A 16,392-nucleotide genomic window follows, 5' to 3' on the forward strand; every position below is an offset into this window, starting at 1 on the left:
AACGTAGCCTAACACCACACACAATTCACTTTCGATATCAAACTATCGAGTCGATCACGAGGTGCACATTATTTGCTTCTTTGTTATAATATGTGGTTATTTCGTGACGAAATAACAAAGATTACTTGGATTTAAGCTAATTATATACATTAACATTTTGAATGTTGAAAGTGGCACCAAAGAATTGTGAGGCAAAGTTGTTCGAACGCTGGTGAACCGTGAAGTGACTGGGTGGGGCGAACATCAAGATCAACTTGTTCGACGGTAGACAGTGGTTGTCTAGGCTGCATTTCGGCCATAGTTTCGGTGCGTGAAGGTGTACAAGAGGAACTGTTGGATTGTTACATTTACTGGACTGAGCAAGAATGAACACTTTTGCAGCTGTTCAACAGATATGTTGGAATAATTGGTTAAGGACTGGATATGTTTGTGCCCTGTTATTGCCATGGTTTCAGTGGGTGGATATTTGTATTTCGAAATTTTTGGACCAGGAATTTGCGAACTGAGTGGTTCGTTATTCTCTTGTGCTTGAGAAAGCCGGAGTCTTTTGCCATGGCCTTCAGCATCTGACCTAACTTGTTGACACCCAATTGTTGACGCAAGAATCACCGGGATGCAGTGTCATTTGTGCGTATTGCCAGGTAGAAAAGATGCTTTGAAGAAAAATCAGATGGATGCATATCCGAGTACAGCTTGTAAATTAACACAGGATTTCTTGGTCCAGACGATTGTTTTCTACGGTCAAAGGGGAGCAACTCGCACTGACTTCTTCAAAGGGGAGCAACAACAGAACCTATTTGCATAGTGTTCAATTTACCTAATACTTGAGGTTTTAATAAAAATAAATGACAAAAAGAACACGTTTTTTTTGCTACTTTCCTTTGTTTTAAGGTCATTAAGATTGACAAACATTTGAGATTGTTTTTATTATTGATGCACTTGGCAAACACAGGTGACGAGGTGCGTGGGAAAAAGTAGTCCCGGTTCGGCAGTTGATGACGTCATTTCGTGCCATTGATTATAGCCTTGCCGTTGATTATAGATGAAATTTAATAAACGGGGCTTTAATCAACCGATTTCGCTGTAAAAGTGGGATAAAATCTTTTACCTCATTATATCTTGTGGACTAGTTTCCCAAATGTAGTTCGAAACCAGCTTAATTTAATTTCTCAAAATATGTTTGTGAAGTTCCTGTTGCATGCGTTTAATAGGGCTATACTGAGTATTCGAGTGCTCTGAACGTGTATACGAGCGTCAAAATGAGCCATTGACAGAAGAAAACTTACTTGTGAACAATCTTTGATAAAGTTATATCCTTTTCTTTTACTTAATAAGTTAATCACTGTGCTTTACCCAAACTACCAGCATAACAAATAAATACATAGTACGTGTCTTAAACGCATTTGAAAATGTACATTTTTCGGTATCCATTCTATCGACATCAACATACGAATATTTTACTGCGTACTTGAGAACCAATGCTGCGTGATCATCATCATCATCATCATCATCATCATCGCTTTAAACTAAAACAGTAACTGTACAGGCAAACAATCACACTGTCAACGGTCATTATTTATGTTATGAACGCGTCTTCGAAAAAAAGGTTTCCGGAACAAAAATTTCAGCAACACCAACAGAGCTCTGATGCAAAGTGTGTGTGTGAATTCGATTAATTGTCAAACAACAAAGTAAATTAAAAGCGTTTGCTTGCGTTTTATCTCAATGCTATGATCCATCGGCGCGTTTGATGTCTTTGATTGATTAATAAATGAATCTATTTTTTCCACCTCAAGATTTCATCCTAGGTTGGATATCATGTACAGTTTTAAGATGTCGAATGTTATTTTCATTCCTAAGTTAGGTTACTGGGAAGATATAACCCCGAGCGTTTCACTCGTATATTGACAGGCCAAACACGATTCATAAGCGCAAAGAAGGAGAACAAAAAGCAAGTGTTCAGAGCAAACAAACATTAACAAACATCTGCTGAGCGTTCAGTCTTTGGAAGGAAAAAAACACAAGGACATATCCGAGTAGTCAAATAATTAGATGAAATGAGTTGATTTTGAGCAATTTGTATCTACACTAACCAATTTATGGTAGCAAAGTAATTTTACAATTTGATAGCAATAGTCCTTGTTACATGCATAATTTTATGACGACGTTAGCACAAAGCATTCGATTACCAGTTGTGCAATTTAAAAGTGTATACTCATGGCATTATTCATATCCGGACTTTACTAGCGTTTAAACTATATGTTCTTATTGATTAAACATTATATGAAAGGAGCATACAAGTATGGAATATCTGTAAATTAAATATTCGTAAACATCATTTTTTTAAACACGGTTGATGCCGCGGAAAGATATTGCGAGCGCAAAAAAATATTTAGCATTTGTTATTGATAACTATTGCTTTGTTATGGGACTGAAAAAGTGTATTCCGTTGTCTATGCTGTAATATTTATAGTGAGACATTAACGACTAAATCTATGCTCACGATTAAGTGACATATGACATCCATTTTTAAACTAGTTTCTAGTTAATCCAGAAAAAAAGTTTGACTAACATTTTTTGAAACTGTGTCATTAAAACTGATTCGTATTATGTGCTTATTCTTTTCTATTAATGCTACACAAAGTTTTTAATAATAACCCTCGAACACAGAATATGATTTATCCGAGAAGCGATCGTCTTTCATAGTCGTTGACTCTATTGTATAATATACTTATAACAGCAACTTTGTTTCCGGGCCCACCTAATTGCCAAATGTGTCCAACGCTGAGCAAAAATAGTTGTCAGTTTATAAAGGCTTCCCATTTAGTTCTTCCGTTTTCATCAATGCATCATTAAAATACAGCTATTCAATTTGCAATCAATATGTTAAGTTCATATTGATGTGTTAGTTTAAGTTTTCGAAAATGTTGAATGTTGACCTATACAAAGTATATTTCATATCAAATTTTCGATGCAATTTGTGATATTAATGATTTACAGTTTCTGATAAATAATATATCAAAGCAACGATAGTTTGCTAAATTTGTCATTCTCTCATACAGTTATTTGTGTATACGCCCAAAATTTGTATACTGACTGAATGCTGCAAATTTATATAGTTTGTAAGATAATGTCTCATTTTGCGAGAAAGCTAAACACTCAATACCTTTATTTTGTAATGGCGACTTTGGGGGGGGGGGGGGGGGGTTATATTCAAACCACGACAACGCATAGCTATCGTAACTTGCAGTATATTCATTGAAGGTTAAGTGCTTGATAGGTCAATGCCTGAGATATTCATTATTCTTGCAGATAAAGGATACTGATACCCTAACAAAACAAAGCTTTCCTATATTTTGTTTATAAATTTTTATTCAAAGATGTCATGAATTTGGGGCGCGTCCATATCACCAAATAAAGAAGTTGGGAACTGATGGAGACAATAACCACAGTGTTCTTGGGAAAGAAATAGATGCGTAAGTTGCAATAGACGGGTTGAACCTTTGCTATTGAAAGATTAATTAAATGATCACATGCAAATATCAGACTTGCATAAAATAAGATGCAACATATCACAGAGTCAGTCTGTGTATTGAATACTTTATAATTACAACTTCTGTCACATTCATATGAATGCTGCTTTCTGATTGGACAATTTGTTCACGTGACCGGGTTTTCATTTTCCGATGAACCCACTTCGTATGCAAATTTAACATGAATATTCATTCTACTTTTTGGTCATAAACAAGTTGCCAAAATGACGTTATGTTTTGCGAAACTTAATGGCGTTGTTTTTTATTGGTTAATAGAGAAATGACGGCATATTTTTTTTGCGCGGACTTCAACGATATACCCGTTTGACGGAGATGTAACCGAAACTAAAACATAGATTCATACGCTTGATTTAAAAGGACTTTTACGACCCTTACCACGATAGAATTTCAGCTTTAAGATCATTTTGTGTTGTTATTATAAGAATTGAATAGCATTTTTGTGCATTTCATCGGTGTATGAACTGTCGGGAAAAATACACCTCGGCGTTTATGCAAATTAGGCGTAATTTTCCCAACAGTTCATACACCGATGAAATGCAGAAAAATGCTATTCAATTCTTAAATAAAACTTTTTGAAAACAAGATAGTATAAGTTATAAACTGTAACAAAATAGTGTACTTACTTATGGATATCGATAAACCATGCACATTTACGAAAAACACTTTGATCATCGCTAGGTTGTAGAAGAAATATTTTGACAAACAGCAGTATAGATCATGCACACAGTGTTGCAGCAGATGTTTAAAGAGGTAAAAACAACAAATACAATATAACGCTACATACACCAGATGTGGCACGGTGCAACAATTATATTGTGGAAGCAAGGGTTTATCGGCGGATAACCTATTTACACGGCCGCGTCTTGATGATTTATTCAATATTTTGATAGCTCAAGGAAGCATAATTTTTAACGTTTTTAAGTGAAGTAACAAAATATTGGACAGATCATATTATATATATTTTGATTTTATACATGATTCATAAATACACTCGTCGTACTCAGTTTAAACGCAGTCAAATGTCCGTTTTAATTTAAATTATGTCTTTATTATTTTGAAATTAATGTTTGTTTTTCATTAATACACGAGGAATTTGTTTATTTCAGCCAAACTACGGTTATATAAGCATAAGTTTATTCCAACATCGTACATTTACGTTGAATGAGAAGATGCTTTAATGGGTTGAGGCATCTTAAATAGGATTAAGCGTTCACGGTTTTGAAGGAGTCTGATATTACGTCGTATGATATTCTTGATAACTTGTAATATTGTTACTAAACAAGTGTAATCTTTTTAACACTTTTTATTGTTTACATTCTAGAACAGGTTTATACAAAGAACTGCGTCCTGTTAATGTGTGAATATTATACTGATTAAGGCATCTTAAGAATACAGCGTCAATAATTTCTACACGATGTGTGAATATTTTCAATCAGGCACACGATAGGGCTTTGTTCATGATATATTATGAAACTTCAAGATATGTGTGCGTTTTGTTAGGTGAAGTAAAACTTAATCCAGGCAAGTTGCTTGACTCTTTACTTACTCCAATAATGCAGAGAATTTAGGGGCTTTTTGTATTTCTACTACGTCATTTGTTGTATATCTTTGCACCGTAATAACTTCGGGCTCATTGTACAAAACGCGCTTTTAAATATCAATAATTTTGGGTTCCAAGCAAGTGTTCAAAGATATATAGCAATTACACGCAGGTTTCAACGTATGTTTCATCTACCGCTGAATTTTTATAAGATATGAAGTTTAGAATACTTACGGGATGACATCGTTTTAAAGGTATTATATTTATTATAGTATTTTAATATTTAAACATTGGCAAGTACACAAATAAATTTATTATTATATACATATCTGCATAAAATATATTTTAAAACGCAAGTCTATAAAGTACATGTAATCAGCAGGAATAAAATTATTTTGATCATCTCATCATCTTTAAGTTTCGGCTGTATATTGCGCTCATGATCGTCGTCGACCATAGAAAACATTCAAGTGAACACGAAATGGTGTTAATTCACCAGCATAACACATTCAATGTAAATTTCCATTCCAAATGGTGATACTGCATTCCTTTGCATTAAATAAAGGATCTATTGTACGATGTAGTTAATGGAAATGAGAAAATAGATGGGCCGTTTAGCTGCGTAAGCAGGCAATAACTTGCGAACAATTGTATTCCTCATTTGCATGGTTATATTGTGGGATCGATATTATACAAATGAATGCGTCTGACCAGGACCTTACACAGAGTAGCAATCTAATCAATATTGTGGTTTTTTGATCACTTCAATTATACATTGAGAATTGAGAAATCAGAAGAAAAATCTAAAATTTCTAAAATTGTTAGGAAATAACAACAACAAAATCGTGTTCATAGGGCTAATATATCATACTAAAAGTCAGTAAAACATAAACTAAGATAAAAATGATAACGTAAAAAGAGATTATTTTAATAGCAACTAAAATGTCATTTTCAGTGTCAAGAGTTTCAAAGGATAAAATTTTAAAGTGCTCAGAGTGAGCTTTTGTGGGGCCCGACGTCCGTTGAAGTTCTTCATAAAGATTTAAATCGTTCATACTCTAGGGGCCAATCTTGATAAAACTTGGTCAGAATGTTCTCTGGACTAAATCTAGACCGATTTTGAATATGTTTTATGTTTTGTCGAACAAGTAATTCGGTTAAATCTAAGAAAATTATTGTTCACACTCTATAGGCCGCATTGACAATACGATCTTGTTGGAACTTCAATTTGATGTTCTTCTCATATTTTCTAGGCCGCTTTTAAAAATGGGTCACATCGCTAATTAACAAGGTGACAATGCCAATTCAAAGTAAAATGTTGTTTTCACTCTAGAGGCCTTATACATTATTAAGTTTTGATGCAACATGGTCAGAATTTTTATCTTTGCAATATCTTAAAGAAATGCAAATCTCATTCACGGGGGTCCAAACACGAGTTCAGCAGATCAAATCTGAGAGAAACCGTCTATCAACTTTGGAGGCCACGTTATTTTAATCTTCAATCTTGATAAATCATTAATAATGTTTATCTTTAGCCTATCTTGGTCAAAATAGAATCTGGGTCATGGGTTTGAAAAAACTTGGACAGATTGCAAAATCTGATAAAGCAAACTTTTTTGCAACTCTAGAATTCACATTCAACAGAATGGCGATATTTGAATCTGAGTAACGTGCGTGTTGCAATTTGGTTACTAAGTCTTTAACACGACTGTTCACAGCCGTTAATTACATGAGCCAACACTTTATTTCGATGCATTAATAAATGAGCCAATGCTACTTCAGAGATGGCGATAGAACCCGGATGTTTTGAAATTCAACGAATAATTGTATACGGTGATTACGTTTAGCATGTTTTTCAATATAATTCGAATTATTTTCAAAACTCAGCCAATGTAGTGCGATTCAGCTAAGAAATAATCATCCAAAAATGTACAGAAACATACAACCACAACACATTTGGATACGGGCGGACCTTTATAAGTTGTGGCATGGTCGATTTCGAAAAAGCAAATCGATGTATTTTGCCTATATGACGACCACATTCCCAGCCAATTAAATCGCTCAATACATAAAACGATTGCTTTTAATGCCCAAAAACATCGGCTTTGTGTCGATCAATAGATAAATTAGCAATTTTGAAAAAGACATAGAGCAAATTCCAAGGAGGTGGCCCTAAGAATAGGAGGCGGCGACAATACACATTTATAGCAATTTTTAAGTGACATATTTTATGTAATAGTTTCTATTATGTTTACAGGACCAACATTTATATTTGTAAGTTGACTTCTTCAGCACATTTGAGTCGCGTGCGTTTTGAATTAGAAAGAATAGTTTTCGTATAATGTCTTGATGGATTTAAACGTTCGTCGTTGTAAGATAAGAACATTTAACTTTAGTAATACAACACAGTTGACGGAAAAAGACCGACCTATCTTCATTTGATGGAGTTGATGGTGGGAAAAACAACATATATGAGCCTAATTAAGATTCTTTGACCTTGGAATTTTAGTAAATTAAGCATTTGGATTAAAGGATACAAATCATCGTTTCAAGAAAAGTATTATCTGATATGTATTTCGAGAATTATCATTCTCTCTGCAAATATTGCTGTCGACGAACTATTTTGATAATGTTGAGAATTTCGTTATTGGTTTTATTGAGTATCACACATTTTTGGTTTACATCGTAAAATATGTGTTATTCATGTTGGTGCCTTCTTAATTGACAACTTATATATATACCGATATCTTGTTTATTATAGAATGTGTTTATGTTTTGTAGAGCTTCGGGCGTTCGTACGTACGTTGAAAACTATATTAAATATAACACATAACATATTTATCATATTTATGAAATGTACGTCATATGATTATGTCATTGCGATACGACTATTAATTAATACATCCTGCATTGGCGCCACCTCCTATTATGAGCTCCATCTCCTTATCATTTTGTCCATCTCTTTTGGAAAACTGCAAAATTATCTTCAATGTCGGCAAGAAGCGAATATTTTGTTGCGTGCATCGTTTGAAATATGTTGTATGCAATCGTTTGATGTAGTCAACAATTAAATTGGGTAGAAATTGGCTCGTCACTCAGGAATACTCATCGAAATGCTTGTTAAAACTCCACCACTCCACAACTCAAAAAGGTTCTCACGTGTTAAAATTGGCTGATAATGAATGTTTCTGTACATTTATGAATGAATGAATCTTCGCTGAATCGCACTACATTGCCCGATTTTAAACATAATGCGATATTTGCTGAAAACAACACATTAAACATACTCAACCTGTAAAAGTATCCATGACATTTCATTAAAAACATCCGGGCCTGAGCGCAACCTCGGAAGTTGCATTGGCTCATGTATTAATGCATCTCAAAAATGAGTTGGCGCCCGTGATTTACGGCCGTGCAGTTGCAACATTTATGACTAAGGCTTAATGAAAAATTGGCCAGAATGTTCATCTCGACAATATGAAGGTCAAGTTAGAATATTTATCGATTGTGGTTAAAAAACACGATCACCAAGTAAATTTGTCAATACTTTGTGTCCGTGAAAGCGGCTGAGTCCTAAAGGGCCTAAATGCCCTTCTTGTTATTGATATCCTTGGTATTAGAAAACATGTCTTAATCTTGTCCGTCCGTCTGTCAATCCATTCATACATCCATTCATTAATCAATTAATCCATTTATCCATCCAATCATCCATCCACCCATCCATTAATCCATCCATCTACACAATCTTCAAAACATGACGCATAACACAAAATAAACATGAATGTCACATACTGTCAATATGTATGAAGGTGCCATATACCTGATGTGCACATTATAGTATTTGACTCTTGCTATACATAATGCCTTTATCAATTCCATTTTTTCAGACAAGACAGAAACAATAAACAATTCCTGTGAGCGATGGTTATTTGTAAAAAATGTGTGCATTACCCTGAAAGAAGCAGATATGAAAGTCCCTTGGGATAACGTCATGATATGTTTGGGTGTCGTGTGGCACTTACTAACATTTCAATAAAAAAAGAAACAACTGTGGTTACATTGTCAAAAATCTATATGTATTTTATCAACTTAAGAATTAACGTTTACTAAACTGAAACACATTCGATTAACTCTATTTGACAATGCTTTTGATATCACTTTAGGAAATAGCAAATACTTTAACCAGATTTTTCTTACACTGTGAATAACAGTTTTGCTAAATTTAAAGATTTATTACTCTATATTTTTTATTCACTTTATTGCACACAATCGATTTGCTATCGATAATATGACAATCACACGCGAGTGTATAAAACGAGATATTAATACATTAGCCCTTTATATAATGTCTTAATTGAAATAATTTTAGTCACACCATTAATAAAACACACAACATCACCAAAACTACCAAATGTCACTGTTTAAATCAAATATATGTAGGGGTTTTTGATAGAGATCTTGATGCACGAGTTAAAAATTATGTGCACTTACGCAGATACGTTAAAATACATAGTATTTATTTGTTGCCTTTATCAGGAGTGTTTAATGGGGGATGCAGAGGTGTGTTACTGTTACAATGTTTATTATTTGCCTTGATAACAAATGTAACAGATAATACGAGAAAGTTTCCAATGACAAACTTATTTCTGGCGTTCAATTATGCATATTTCAACAATTGCTATATTATACCAATACAAGCGCCACACGTTCTTTGACTACTGTTGTGAAACAGTGTAATGGTTATACGAACTGAGCAAAAGACCCTATATTTTTTGTTTCCAGATAATCAAACATAATTCAGTTTTTTAATTGCAGACCGTAACACTGTCTGAAAACCGATGATTTTCAGTGGTGAGCAAAAATGCCAAAAACTCTGTAAATAAGCGTACATTTTAATCGCGTTTGTTAGATTCATGACATTAATATAACAGCAAATCATTAATGCATCTAAATGCTAAGATTTAGACCAATACTGTGTACTTCTGACACGGGTCAACGTGAAATTGTATATTTTGAAGAAAACAATTTATTTGATAAAAAATGCTTTAACAAATGTGATAAATAATTTAGCCTATCATTTGTTCCTGAACAATAGATGCAATTCCAATACAGAATGCACATTCTAAATCATTAATAATGTTAAATATGAGACTCTCCTACCGCCATAAAATATTTAAGCTTCTAATGGCGTAAACCGCAATTCGCACATCATTATTCCCACAATTTAATTATATCAGACTGCATAATTCACATTGACTTTAAATCAATTAACGTTTAAATATTTAACGAGGATAGCATATCGACAGGCTAGATTCAATGTTTGTTGAGAATATAAAATCATTCTAAAATGTAAACGTTTGCTGCGGATGTTTCTTTGAAATTTAAACACATGCATAAGCACAATGAATATATTTCATAAGTTCCATTTACATACAACAAGCCTTTTGTTTGATGCGCATGTGTTCTATTGACCTCTGTTTATAGTAAATGTAGGGAACGTCTCTTCTTCCATTTAATTGAACAATGTTAATTACATTGCAAATGTGTAACGTTTAGGGCTTCATATTTGAGACAAGTAAAATGGCCGTTAATTATTTAGAAACGACAGCTAAAGCAAGTGTTCAATTGTTATGTTTTCTAAAACACACTCAACTTTAAGTGTGTGCTCCCGATCCAGTTTAAACATTGTAGAACGACAATCAAAACATACTAAAACTAATCTTTCTTTTATTAAAACAGATATTAATTTAATAACAGCAATATATTGATGATATCATTAAGAAAAGGGTATCCATTATAAATACAATTTACTTCGATGCATGCTTTCATTGGATTTCGAGCATTTCACAATCGTGTACTTTAAACAGTATTCGTTTACTACGTTAAGCAATACTAATAATTTAAGCGTTACTATACGAGCATTGTATTCGTTAACATCTTATTGATCTAATCCTGCATTGAAAGAAAAAGACACCTGCATTGCAAACAAAGAAAACAATGATTCAAATCTGTGTAATATATATCCGCATTTGGCATCGATTTGCACCTTTAAACATTTATTAGTTTTTATTAAATGTACATCGACAAAATTTCAATAATTTACGATTTACCATTTGTTTTGAAATTATTCGATTTCTTAAACGAATTCACAGCAGACTCTTTAAAAATGAGATGGTCAGGGTAGTCGTGCACTGTTTTCATAAATATTTTCATAGCATAAATCAAGAGGCATGCGGTTTAATGTGCACTTTTCCCCCAATATTAACGTCATATGACTGATGATTCACATTCAGTTTTAATTAGATATATTCCTAAATGTTAAACACACGAATACATTAACATGGCATGTGTCAAGATAAATGATGACATAATAAAGCACGAGCAAAAATTTCTTTCAGGAATTTTCATACGAATCCTATTGTTTTTCTCACAAAATTGTAAGGTGATTTTTCATTTCATTTACAATTGTAGGTCGCCAGAAAATAAGTCATTTTTCATCGGTGCTAATGGCATTGTGTATTCCCCATGAGGATTCAATAACGTAATGCGCATTGACGATCTGATAATGCGACAGTGGTAATCACATCTGACTTTGTCTATGGATATCAAATGTACAAACAGAGAATCTGACAATTTGTGTTACAATTGCCATATTTCATTTGATGACTGGCTTTAAAATGCGTGTGTGAATAGAAGTGCTTTTAGAATGTATGAACAGAGTTTGTAGTTAGCATCTGTTAAACCGGTGTGCACATAACATACAATAAAAATATCATATACCCTTTCTGTAATATTCATTAAACTCGCCCTTGTAAACTGAACATTGTAGAAGTAATAATATCAATGATAAAGTAAAACAGAATTATACAAACACATTACCTATAGATGAAATATGATATGGGAAAGAACACTGACAACAACACTGGTAATTTTGTTCTAGTGACGCTTAAATTGACAAAATTGCTAATCAAAGTTTCGCACTGCATTGCAATGACTGTATTTATTTCGAGAGCGATCTTGTTATGAACGGTGGCATAAAGAGAAGAGACATATTTATTAAGAGGTATTTAATACATGCAAACGCGATAGGTATAAATGTTGGGCTTTGGTTTGGTTTGGCATGGTTCATTCTCTGTTTGTTGTATAACTATTGAAAAACGTCACCATATGTTCCCTATGAAATAACAGTCTCAGATTCTTCCTACTGATGGAATCAATTGTTTAAAGCGGGTATATACGATTTTTATATGTGCTGAATTGTAAAATATTGATACAAATATGTTATGATAACACACAATTTGCAAGAAAAATGATACATTTAAGACGAATTTCATAAAATACAGCAAATACAAATTAGCGCCCCGAGCCGATTGTGACGAAGATAATTCGTAATTATTTTCCTACAATAACCGATGCATTCGTCTTTTTTGTAAGTGTTCATGTGTCGTATGAATCGATATCGCTGCAGGAATTTCAAATGCACCGTTAAACTAAATTTAGATTCACATCGTACATGCATGATATACATGCTGGCGAATTCGGCTGTACAGCCTTTTTCGATTTCAGAATTAAATATCTGGCTTATTTAGCATTTTTCGACACATGTTCTTTTTAACTTTTATTTTAGTTTATATTGAAATATATGTATAATAAGTTTTTTACACATTTTATATTTATTACTAAATATTTGATAAGATCGTATATACCCGCTTTAAAGCTTCTCCGTCATGCCTTATCGTTTTTGTACTAGTAAATCCAAAAGGAATTCAAATAACTCAAATGCCAGTAGAAAGACGCATACAAAAAACTACTAATAAACCAGAGAGGGTATACATATTTAAAGTTTTATTACATTCCTTCGAACAGCAAATACTTTTTTTAAGATACATCAAAACAACAATGGACTAAAGCATAACAAAATCCTATGCATATACGATAAAAACAGAAAGAAAATGAATAAGCGTTGAGTAATATTAAATTACTGAATGAAACACAATAAATATATGTTAATATATAAATTATCCTAGAATCTCGTTCGCAACGCTACCTAGCATTACAAGACATGTTTTTCTTAGTTTGTTTAATTGTTATACGTTAAATAAAAATTACATTGAATGAACTATAAAGTATTGTTACAATCACCAGGATCAACATTTACAACACCTATTAATACACAGAATAAATACTCACTGACCTATTCAGTAGTGTTTTCTAGGCAATAGGTCGTGATTACACACTCAGAAGAAAATAAGTTTGCAGTGAATATGACAACACTAGTATTTTGTATATAAAGTATCGATAGTATATACATGTGCGATCGTTATTACGTTAGTGCATTATAACAGTTAAAAGCTGCATTCGGACGGTTTATGTGTTTTATAATTATGTGTTTTATAATGTTTTCCCCTGGTATTCAACAAATATAATAAAAATGTCAGGTATGGCTTTGACATTTCCACGAACTCATTTGCGAGACACATTAACAGGCAATGCAAACTATATATGCAAATCAGGGGCAATTACAAATTGCTACGTTGTATCGCTGTTATTAGACTAAATAATTATGGTTTATTGACAACGTACGAATCGTAAATTCTGTTCTTATACAATAGTTAATTAAATACTATGTATAAAATATTACATTACGACTTGCCAAATTAGTGTTCGTTCCAAAACGAAACCGGGAATCTCTCTCAAACTGTTAAAGCATCAAGCAGTAAACTTGCTATATCGAATACTGGGCAAATTGACTGCAGGATATCACGTGATTGCACACGTAAATCGTGTAACAAAATATTTTGCACACACGCTCGCTTAAGGACCAAAATATGAGGTATTCTTCTAAGTATAGCTTTAAAACAGCTGACTACGCGTAGAATACCCGCTTAGTAATATGTATTTCATCGGAATTTACCGTGTTCTGTTAGGTCTTTAATTTTGTCAAACATTCAGTATTCATTTTATCAAAACAAAAATAGTCTGTTAATCTTTTTCTTGTGGAAAAGTGCAACAGTTAAACCCAGATACGACAATGTTTGAATTGTGTAGACAATGTTGCGCACGATTCCGACTTTTGGTTTGGTCCTTAAGCGATCGTTTTAGGAGCCATAGTGTTTTTTCGATGTACGTTTTCGATCACATTATTTTCACGCAGTGATAGTGCAGAATATATGCGACGCCCCATTCTATTGACGATTTGACCTCATGCTAAGTATGTTAGGGCTTAGCAGTGAATCGAACATTTGCATCTTTAGTTTTTTGTCTTAATGTGTGACCGCTAGACCATTGATCCGTTCAATTTAAATTTAATTTCATATCTAAATATACATGTTATTGTGTAACGTGATTATATTGAAAATGAATAAACGGCATCAAAATGGTTGAGTTAATTACCTTGACTTATACCCAAACGAAATATGCAATACTAACAGATGCTCATGAAACGAGTTGAACACAGGAGCACATCCATCCCTAAAGCTTAATACACATTATGTTGCCTTACAATTGAACTTGAACGTAGCCCACTTATATCCGTTAATGAAACTTTGATTTCCAATAAGGATTTGCATCTGGAAACATTCTCAATTTCCTAAAAACATATCTTTACATGCGAATTCGATCTACTACGCCAATTAATCATTCCATATCAATAATGTACCACAATTGAAGCGACATTAAATGTCACTTGTTTGTTTGGTATTGATATTATGTCTTAATCAAGACTGAACCAAGAATGAAACAGAATTAGCCAGAATAATTATGTTAACTCTGTACAAATGATAATACCTATTAGGTCTGATATTCTTTTTTACATTTGTGACGTTTTACCCGTAACAATTGCAATCCAAATTCAATATACCAGTATAAAGACAACCCATAAAGCAATACATATGGCCAAACCACTGTCATTTCTAAATGATAATAATGAACGTCTCTTAAAAACATTACCTAAATATAAAACATTCTCTTACATAAAAACTTGAAAATCAAGTTTTGTCAGCTGAAAAACACATATCGTTGTCTTGTTGGACAGATCACATTTACTTCAAGGAATTGACAATTGCCTAGTCCATATATGCTTTGTATATGTAGATGGTATTATTGCATATTTGACTGATCTATTGTGTTTGCGCCTAGAATAAAACAAATTCAACCTATATTATGCATTTAGTGTGATGCTTGTCTACCATAAACAACGTTCGACCTTAGCCAACTGATGTATTTAACAAACAGACCGCTATCGGAAAACGCACGAACACAACGTATCACAAAGTACACGGAAAGGTGAAAATTATTGATGATTTGTTTTCTGGGGTGTACACAATAAATACAAGGTAAGACAAACTACAATACAAATTAGATATTGAGCAGTTGTTATAAATGTGATTGTACGTTTGACTGTATCATTGAGACATTTTGTTACTAATATCATGCGTATAACAAAATGGTATACACTAACCAGTGATGTCTACAGGAAGGAGTGAATCAATGCGCAAAATTCACTATGCCAGTCCTTCTCAGTTGCAGATGTACCAAAGACAACGAAATGGGTCACCATTTATCGCATATGTCAACTGTCACATTTATTGTATATGTTTGATAAAATACAAAGTATGGCAAGAAGTTACATAAGGGTTACATGATCTCACTGAATGCGCCGATGTTGTATCATTAAGCATCGATTTACTTCATTTTTTTTCAATACATTTCAGTTAATTATTCTTGATCCTTCTTTGTTAACTTGTGAAGGCTTTTGTGAATGGTTTTCATAGTGGGTGTTCAATTTAAGCATGCAACTATATATTGTTGGATTTACTAGTTATCTTCGGAAAATTCTGACCGAAACGTTTTGGAACATTATTTCATACTGATTGCTCACATTGCAACATGCACATGCAGCGAAATTATTTTATTTTAACGATTTAAGTTAATAGTTGGATAAGTGGAACCAATTTGAAATCTATTTAAGTCAACAATTCACTTTCATATTGTTGTTAAAAATATTAAATCTGACTACTTCATCCATATCCAAGTATTTATATATTAATTATGTTGCACTTAATTTAATAAGCAATTTCTTGCAATTGAACAATAACGAAACGTCTGTATACACACTTGCGATGGGACGACATGCTAAGGTTCTGTATATACATTACATACTGCACTAGAGCACATCGTTACAGAGCAACAGCAATATGAATATCCATTGAAACGGTTTGTGGATATTGCCAACGCGTATCTCAAAGGTATGGATGCCAAGGCAATCCGTTTATAAGCATAAAAAGATTGTTTCACTTC

General features: G+C 33.1%; 1 protein-coding gene across 2 annotated transcripts in view; it reads right to left on the reverse strand.

The window, feature by feature from the left end:
- The window catches only part of LOC127878969 (cAMP-dependent protein kinase type II regulatory subunit-like), an 84,530-nt gene that overhangs the window by 20,795 nt on the left and 47,343 nt on the right, over window positions 1–16,392 (reverse strand). Inside the window, exon 1 of one of the 2 annotated variants that reach the window (XM_052425538.1) lies at window positions 4,178–4,239. The exons of the other annotated variant lie outside the window; for it this stretch is intronic. The gene's annotated coding sequence lies outside the window, so the exon portion shown is untranslated. Of the gene's footprint in view, window positions 1–4,177; window positions 4,240–16,392 lie in introns of those variants that run through there. 2 annotated transcript variants of the gene reach the window in all.

The sequence above is a fragment of the Dreissena polymorpha genome, chromosome 4 (genome assembly GCF_020536995.1).
Source record: "Dreissena polymorpha isolate Duluth1 chromosome 4, UMN_Dpol_1.0, whole genome shotgun sequence".
NCBI lineage: Eukaryota > Metazoa > Mollusca > Bivalvia > Myida > Dreissenidae > Dreissena > Dreissena polymorpha.